We start from the raw sequence: 9736 nt of genomic DNA, 5'->3' as shown, positions 1-9736 counted from the left end.
AAAAGTCGTATTCCTTCTTACTGAAAAAACACATTGCTTTTACAACCAGTGTATTGCTTGTGATATTTGCGCTTAGCATTACATTGAACTTGCAGTAGTATTTTGTTTATGCAGTTCTAAGGCCTGTGGCAATACAGGTTTCAAAGGTGGCCTCTCTGCTGCTGAGCTGTGGCAATACAGGTTTCAAAGATGGCCTCTCTGCTGCTGAGGTGTTATGGCCACTGAGAAATGCCTGAGACGTTAAAGACGTTCATGCTTCTCATCTTTAATATAACACCTAACACTTCTTCCACAGTGAACTCTTCTTCCACCTTACTACCAGCTTCATGCATGTTTTATCAGTTACATATATACATGTATATGCTGCTTAAGATAAAACGAACATGGACAATTTATAGGGAAACTTTGCAAATGGAACACTTGAACTGCTTGTACCAGACTGCTGAATCGGAGGGAAAATTGTACCTTACAATTGTCTGGGCACTGGGAATATAACAACCTAAATAAAAGCCTGCATACTTGTACCCTTCTTTCGATTCTCTGTACCGTGTACCTCACCCTTCTAAAGAATCAACTGCTGTACTTCCAAGGAAGGTGGCAGAGTATCAAATTCCATGATGCAAGCCAAGACACAGTGCTCATACTCCAGTATTTGACACAGGTTGATAACCTTCAGTATTTGCAACAGGTTGATAACCTACTCGCTGAGAAACTGAAAATGGATTGATGGCCAATCCTGTAACACTAATGTGATTGTCCTTGATCAAAAACATGCATTTGTCTGTATAATTATTTGAGGTGTTAGTCAATGACCAATATACTAAATAATTGCAAATTACCTAATTCGGCAGAGTGGTGGGTGCCACATATGGTCTAAAACTTGTCGGTGCTCACTACTGTAACTCTACTAAAGTCGAGTTACCTACACCCATAAGCAGTAAGGTTATCCTTATACTTTGATATGTAGCTCCTGTGGTTAACAGCAAATGACAGGGATACACTAATGCTTAATAATTTCTCCACACTGCATTGCCTAAGTAACTCTCCCCGTCAATCTTACTTATGACTCATATTTCTTCAGAATAAAATCTGCTAGCTATGACAACCTGGTGCCACTAATACGTCTGATTTTGAGTAACCCCAAGATGATAAGAATTTGTTTTTAGAAGCACTTAATCAATCTTCTAGCAAAATGTAATTAGATTGCATTATGGAACAACCCTACAACCACTAGGGTGAGTTAATAAAACTATTTTTTTAAATGTTTTGAAACTATCAATTAAAATAATTTTCCTTGATTGTACTGCAATCCAGTTTCTAAAGAGGGCACGCTATAATAATAATTACACATTCTTGCCAGCACCCCCCCCCCCAAATGATATACTTAGCAACATGAAATAACCTGTACTTGATTATATGTGCTTGATTTAACTCATGCAGCTCTTCCAAAGACCAGAGCTCACTCCTCCAGACATGGTAGCGAACATCCTCTCATTGTAAGGGAGTTGGTTGAGCACCGTGTGTTTCAGAATTACCATGCTGGACAAAACCCCTAGTGAAAACAAGGAAGGCTTGGGTCCTGTACTCCCCAGACTGGACCACCAAAATATTGAAATCACAGAAAGGTGTCAAGGGAGGGATATTTTAAATATTCACGATAAACCTGAGACCACTAATTCTGAGGTTTTTGAGCATTTATTCTGCTTAATTTTGATAATTCAAAAAGACATTCATAAATCAATTGGGCATGTCTTTTAAAAGGAAACACCACATTAGTAAATCACAGAATTGCAACACATTTGTATGCGTGATTTAGAACCATTTCTTTTGTGAGACAATATATACAACAGATATATAATACCAAACGTTATTTGTGACAGAAATATAGACAGCAAACCAATGACCACAAGACAAACATCGATAAATTATGTGTGCCAGCCTGAAATTAAACCAGTCCTGCATTTGCACTGAAAACACAAGGCGGACAATTGCTCATTCAAAGACACATGTCTACTGTCCTGCCTGTGGGATGATGGGGATGCATATCCTACTTATGGGTGTTGACAACCTAGAAAAAGGGGGAAATCATTTCTATTCAGACCCCTTGTGGCACACCCTGTTCTACCTTCCCTTACACTCAACAGCGAACGCGTTTCAAATCCACAACAATTCCGGGATTCTCTTCAGGACTCAGACTTGGTTTTGTTTTGGCTCTCAATTGTGCTGCAGACAGATGTCAAATATCTGTTCTTTAATTCATAGTGTTAATCGAGGATTACATTTTATGAGTGGTGGAAGCTCTTGATAGTGATTTAAAAACCGTCCAGGATCTTGACTCGTGAAATGTAGTTAGAGCTCACAGGCGCATCGCCATGAATTTTTTCTGCAATAATCGTGACTGTTTCCTTTCATTTCAGCCATGTGAAAACAGTTAGAAAATCATCTTGCTCCTCTCATCCAAACCGGCAGCACTCCACAAAACCCCTAAGTACTAATCGGAGAACATATATGGGGCTAAACTCTAAATCTGAAACCTATGTAATATAGACTCAGTGGAAATTTGGGAAAATGCACCTACTACTCATTGGTCCTCAATTATGTGGTAAGTGGCGACAGTAAGTAAAATCATTTCATACAGAGTAAAGTGTCATAAAAGCTTGTAATGCACCAAAATTCCTACTCTTGACAACCTTGTTTGAGTATGCATACGTATGTATTTATGGGTATTTTAGTATGAACCTAGCTAGGAAGCAAAAGGGCTCCCGAAAATGTAGATTTATAGAAATTAAGAAGATTTCTCTGGCCACATTACCACCTGTAGCTGACAGTCTATATCACTCTATTACATTGTTGTCAGTTGCATAAAACACCAGTCACCAAAGTGATTCATAGATATGCAATGGCTATAGTGATAGCGTATAACAAGCTACCATCAGATTTTCATGAGCAAATTATTGAATTAGCTTTGTGAACATTATAAGAGTTATCTAATTTTAATTTTTGAACTGGCTAGCAATTTGAAAACCTTAACTATTTTATGAAATAAGACAACTGGTAAAAGACTGAAGACTAAATGACCAAGCAGGTGTGATTAACAGTTTTAACATGTTTATTCTTTTTTTGTTTAAAGGTAAAGTAAGATGTGTTTGCAACTTTACAATGAGGCTTCGCAGGGACCAAAAACATATGAAGGGGATGCTTGGCACTGTCCCTACGTGTTTTTTATGCACTGAAGTAATGTTCATTCAATCCACTCATGAAATTGGAGATATGCTTTTTTCATTTTAAATGTGATTCGCTAAGTACCAGGGGCCTCATTGAAGAGGCTGTGCGCCACTTTTTGTGACGCACCAGTGGCGTAAAAAATGCGCCTTGTTGCGCCATATTTACAAAGTGACGCATCCAGGTAGATGCGTCTCTTTGTAAACCCCTGCGCCACATTATACCTAAGCCAGGTATAATGTATGCAGGGGGGGGCGTTCTGACGCAAGAAAGGGTCATCGAAGTGACGCAGTGAAATCTATGAGATTTCACTGCGCCACTTCTAGGACACAAATGCATCAATTTCTTACGCCTGCCTCACAGCAGGCGTAAGACTGACGCAGGCCCTTTCACATGGGGCTTGCCCCATGTGAAAGGACACATTGCTGGAGTTGCGTCACTTTTTTGACACACTCCAGCAATGCGTCACTTTTGCGCCATACAGATACGTCAGAAATACTGACGTATCTGTAACTCCTTGCGCCATGATGCATCATACTGTAAATATGACGCATCATTGGTCTCGCAAGGAAGGCGCAGTGAAAAGTGACGCATCGCTGTTTTCACGCAGTGATGCGTCACTTTTCATAAATGAGGCCCCAAGTCCCTGTTTCTATTTCTTTAATTCTATGCTTGTGGGCTGTCGATTTCTGAACCAAAATATTTGTAATCTTACCTCTAATATAGTTCTTGTGTGCATAGCAGACACAACTATTTTTTTCAGAGCCTAAATTTAGCTTATATATTTCAACTCTTTGATTTCTCTGTGTCCCTAATGCTTCTGCTCACTGAGGAAGTGAAAATCAATCAAGTGTCCTTCCCTTTCTCTATGTGCTGTATTAACTGTGAAGGACATCTCTACTGCTCAGTGGTCCGACGGATACATGGAGTAAATATTGCACTAAAACAGTCTACCCTGGAGTAATGATTGTATTTCTGTTGCAGAATGTGAAAGTCCTAACACTAAGGTACAAATGGGGGTGGGGTCGCACACTACTCACACACCGGCGGTGTCGCCCCTAAGGACTCTGGTCAATGTAGTAAAGTGTTCGCGATGCATCATCTTTCTGTGGATCTTTTGTGGATAACAGAGGGACCGATGGTTCGAGGTCCGGGTAGGTTCTGAGGGTTCCTAGATGGGAACAAGCGCCTACGCGCGTTTCGGTGTATAGCCCCGTCCGGGACTACACCTTCATCAGGGCACAGTGGGAGGGCGGAAGGGGAACCACAAACAGGTGAGGTTTCTGGTTTATCACGGGTGGTGCCGTCTAACTTGAAGAGGCACTGTAGTTATCAGCTTGTAATAGGGATATGTCGAAATTCACCGGGAAGTTTCTGATGGACAGGGCAAAGTGTCTGCCCCCGGGAATATGCTCGGAAAAAGCAAGGCTGATAGGGTCCTAGGGCAGGTTCCAGGCACGGAGACCCAGTGATGGCAGGGGATGCTCTCCTCGGTGGATTCTCAGTGAAGGGGGAGCGCGCCGCCGACCAGTACAAGGTTAAATAGGCACCCAAATGGTGTCAGAGAGGGTAATGTGACCCCTCTGCTGTTAGGCAATTAAAGTCCGTCCTGGCATTCTCATGGCTACGGGGATCAGCAGCGACATTGAGGTCGCATCAAGTCGAGTGTTCCGGTCGGCGGTCTCCACAGGTGTTGGAAAGGCTGGTCAAGGAAATAAATTTTGATATAAAACGAATAAATCTGTCTTTGTGGTGTAATTTGCCTGGGCTTAGGTGTCTCTATATTAATACATTGGACCTCTCCTAGGCCTTTCTGTCCAAATCCATAGGGCAGGTACCCGTTCCGCTTTTGATGTTAGTGTGCGATCCTACCCCCATTTGTAATCCTAACACTAAGGGTTCTGCTTCTCTAAATATCTACTACGCAAAGATCTTTCACCATACCATTCATCTACGTGAGGATTTTAAAAGTGGAATTACAAATGCTTTTACCATCTCATTCGAAAGAGAGCTCTAGAGAAGGCTGAAATCTCTTCAATAATATGTGGTGATTGATAAGAAACAAGAGACATGAGACTCTTGATGGCATGCATGATCATCTAAGCCTGGTCCATATATTGGTGCAATCCTCAAGCATATGTATTACTTTGGGAAGCTGCCTACCCACCTGCTTTTATGGTCCTGTTCCATTCCGCTTCTTGTGCTTAGTGGTACAGGATGTTGTTCAGTGGGTCAGGGGTTGTGTGCCACGGGATGTGGGAGTGGCCAGGAGGGATTTTTTCACTTGGGGTTTCTGTGGGGAGGAGCTATTGCTCGCCTGTTGAGGACTGTGACGGGGAGGTCTATGACTCAGAGTAATGAATATTACTGGTAAGTAACCAGTCATTTCCCAATACTGGTTGCCACTGGTCCTCTTTGGGTTCCGGAGTGGTGTGCTACTCGTCGGGAGGCGCTTCTGCACTTCGTAGGGGGTGGTTGGCGCTATGTGGATACGGGCCTTTTCCCTCTGCTGTCCCTCCACTGTCCATCTCAGTACAGGTGGCTGACTGGCATGTCCACCACTTGAGTTGCTTTCGTGCTTTGCAGTGCTGGTTCGCCGCTGGTCCCTTGTGGGTTCTGGGGTGGCATGCTGCTCGCTGAATGGTGGCTTCGGCACCTCATCAGGGGTGGCGGGCGCTGTGTAAATGCAAATGTTTTCCCTATTCTATCCCTCCATTATCCTTCTTCTTCCAAATACCTGACTAATATATCCACCACTCAAATTACTTTCATATTTCACTATACTAATTCACCACTAATCCTTTGTGGGTTCTGGAGTAGTGTGCTAATCACGAAAAAGCACGTGAACGCCTCGTCTGGGGTAGTAAGCGCTGTATAAATGCAATTACAATACAATACAATACAATACAATATTGCTAGTGGCCAGCCCCCTCTCCTTCTTTATCAGCATTGTGTATCTTGGAGAGAGGAGAAATCAACCTCAAAGCATCTATACTTCAACCATATACCTCCTTCGGAATAGTGAGAGTTGTTTTCAGCAGCAAATTTATTTTCATGCTGCTTGTGCTAAAATATTACTGATAAGCCATTCCTCCATCATTCAACTACATACGTTGAGGCACATGGCGCACACCACTGGATATGTCCACTCTTGAATGTATCCTGAATTTATGTTGGGAGAGTATGGCTGCATTGTCGGTTTTCTCATAGTTTTCATATATATGCTTCATACCCCGTGTTCTTGTTGTCAGACTATTGTTTTTCTCTACATTATGTTGTGTATTATTCCTTTCACGCCTTTCCTTGAAGCTCCCAGACAACACCTTTCTTCATCCAGTTGAAGCTATTCCTGTCGTTCATGGTTAAACTACATGCAAAACCAGATTGTGTTTCCTGACTACCAGATCATTCTGGCTGTCCCAGTATAGCAACTCCGCTTTTCTTTTATTTTTCCCCTTATCTTTTATCTTTTTCAGTTTTCTAAATAACTCTTCCCCCTCTTAAGAGGTTTTACAAAATGCAGCTGGCCCTTTTACCACTACTTTTAGCTTGGCTGGGTCCTGGAGAAACACAATACCGGTCAAGGGGTTAGCATATTCTTGAAGCACTTTTTCATCTTTCCGACTCACATCTAATACCCCCTATCTGTCGTGTATTTTTTTTATTGATTCCTGTTTTGATTTTTTAGTCTGAAGTACGGGATACCGCCACGGTACGTATCCAAGCCCTTGCCTCTTCGTGCATTGTTCACCTCTCTGTCTCCATACACTGCATTATTTAGTCTGTCTTCTTTATTTTGCCTTACATCTACTTAGATTATTTGTTATTATTTGTATCACCTTGCCTTGTATTTCTTTGATGTATTCAGCCTTGTAGCTCTTAGATCTACGCAAACTCATATTCATTGATCTATTGAGTGGTTGACTGAGTAAAAAGAAGTTTTTGCAAACATACTGCTACCTTTTGGGGGGGGATTGAGTTCCTGCAGCTGTGCGCATAGAGAAGAGATGAAGACTAGAAAAGCGATCCAAACAAAATAAAAGCATTATGCCTTTTCATTATACAAACTTGTATCTTGTATTTCCTTGCATTATGTAACCTTGCATCTCTTTGCATTATTCTGCCACAGATCTCCCTGTCTTATTTAGCCTCATATTTTGTTACGTTGCTTGACATTGTGTCTTCTTGACTTACTCTGCCTCGTATGTCCATGCATTGCTCAGCCTCACATCTACAGTTGCGCCCATTTTATATGTTGCCAGGTTTGTCTCTTGGGTGTCCCTGTTCATGCCTGTTCTTTCATCCAGTGGCTTTAGTCTCTCATGCACTGCCCTAGTACATCAGTGATAACTCACATTACTGGAAGAAAAGACTTGCTGAAGGCAGCACACATAGAAAGAGGAAGTAACAAGGAGGAATAAAGACATATCATCTGTGAAGGCATAGCATTTTGGCACATTCCCAGATCTATCAGTAATGGTAAATCTGGGAATCCAGCAAAATCCATGTGTGCTGCGCGGGAACACCCACGCAATGCCCATGGAATGCCTCCCTGGGGCAGAGTAACGTAACACAGCAATTTGTGTTAACCTAGATTTATAAAGCCACTCAGGGCCGTGCAAAGTGACCTTGCCTGGCTTTGATAAATTGCATTTTAGGGTTGTGTCGCACATGCAACCCATTGCATGGTGCAAAGGGATGCAACCCATACATAAATGTGCCCTCATGTCTCTAGTGCCTACATCTGGAGCTTTGCAGTCCAGGAACACAGTCACCGTCCTCCTTACCCCGGGGTGGCGGGAGGGGGCAGAGACAATGCCTCTGTCTGCCAAACTTATTTCTTTGGAAAAATGCATAAATGAGTATTTGTTCACTCCCACAGTATGTATGAGGGGCTCCAGGGGCCTGCGTGATCAGGGTTATGTCTCTGAATATGACCCTGCTGGCCTCCCTGCCACCCCTCATCTCACCTGAAAGAACACCTGCATGTTGAAGTGGGTGGGATCTATGGGGATCGATGTGCTACAAAAACAATTCCCATATTTCTTGTTCAGAAAACAACCATCCCTGAATAGTTATTGTGGACTTTGAAGTGCCTTTGTGGTAAGTGAGAGGGGAGGGGGACTGGGTTCCCGTTCTGTGAAGTACGAGGGTGGGACAATCTGTGCAATCGGTTGATCACCAAATGTAAAGGGTGTTTGGGACCCACACTTGACTTTAATTGATGGAGTCCCTTGATGTTTCATGATAACAAATACATTTTATTTTTAAAGACTACATAAGGGTGTTGAGTCCCGGATAGTGTCCTCATAATTGATACTTGTAAAAATGCTTGCAATAGGTATAACCCGATTACCTATTACTACATATATAATTTTAAAGAACGTATTTCATCTTAAACACAAAGCCTAATTATGACCTCAGTCGGCCGTCCCGACCGGATAATTAGGATGCGACCTAACACTGTTGGGTCGCATTACGCATTCCTACATTTCCCTATGGGAGCATGCCTTATGGCCATAAACCTGCCTTAGGACATGGTTCCATAGGGAAATGGGAGGTACTGTTAATCACTGCACCTTAAGGTGCTTGCCACGGGGTACAGGGATTAACAGGGGGTATCTTAGGTGCCCCCTCGGCCCCCAACCGGAGGCCGCGCACACAAGGGGGCCCTGCTAGAGGCCCTCAAACATGCTTACCAACAGGGCTTCCATGTTGGAAAGGCCAGCATGGAAACCCTGCCGGAAACCGTGCATCGTAAGCCCTTTGGGATTACGGGCCAGGTTCCGACTGGCCGATGAGCTCCTTGAGCCTGTCAGAAGCCAGCTGCAATGACCGGCTGGCTTCACTGCTGACCGGCTGATACGTAATCAGCCGGTCGGAAGTAAAACCAATAATGGCGGTCGTAAGGCCTCTGACCAAAGGTCGAAGGCCTTACGACCGCCATCGTAATAAGGCCCAAAATCATTCTGTAGCAGACTATCTTATACTATGTGCAACACAGTTTTAAAATATTTACGTACATATTCACAGTGCTTTCTGTTACAAGCTGGGATCTCATAGCACTATAAATACGCAAGCACCTGTTCCCCATTGAGCTAACCAGAATATAATTCTGTGACTCTCTGCCTCTCTTACAGAAATCTGCAGTGATTGCATTAAATAACTGAAGTAATGTAAAAGAGTGTATTTCCCGTTCTCATATTTTTTTATGTGTGTACTTCAACTGCTGCTTGCAAATGGAAACAGTCTGGAAAAGTGCTCAATAAACAAGTTCCCACTTCCAGGCCCTCTTAATTTACAAGTACTTATTGAGCCATTTGCACCCCTGGGAATACAGCCATGGATCCCCAGCGGGCGCACCCCACAATTTGAACACTTCTGCTCTAAGGGGTGCACCCATATTCCTTTGGGATACTGCTCTCTTTAAAATATTCATGCTCTAACAGTGGTGCATGTCTAGGATACCCAGCTCCATTGAGTGAATATTATTACCTTCTAGTTAGGCTGCAAA

At 42.9% G+C, this 9736-nt stretch overlaps 1 long non-coding RNA gene across 1 annotated transcript; it reads left to right on the top strand.

Annotated features, from left to right (window-relative positions):
• The first annotated feature begins 2072 nt into the window (after positions 1-2072).
• Positions 2073-9106, top strand: LOC144753519 (uncharacterized). Its single transcript, XR_013594398.1, has 4 exons — positions 2073-2199; positions 3086-3302; positions 3858-4229; positions 5120-9106. It is a non-coding gene; the product is annotated as an uncharacterized LOC144753519 (long non-coding RNA).
• Positions 9107-9736: the final 630 nt, after the last annotated feature.

The sequence above is a fragment of the Lissotriton helveticus genome, chromosome 5_1, assembly GCF_964261635.1.
Source record: "Lissotriton helveticus chromosome 5_1, aLisHel1.1, whole genome shotgun sequence".
NCBI lineage: Eukaryota > Metazoa > Chordata > Amphibia > Caudata > Salamandridae > Lissotriton > Lissotriton helveticus.
Note: the sequence above shows the minus strand (reverse complement) of the source record. Positions and strands in the feature narration are given on the sequence as shown.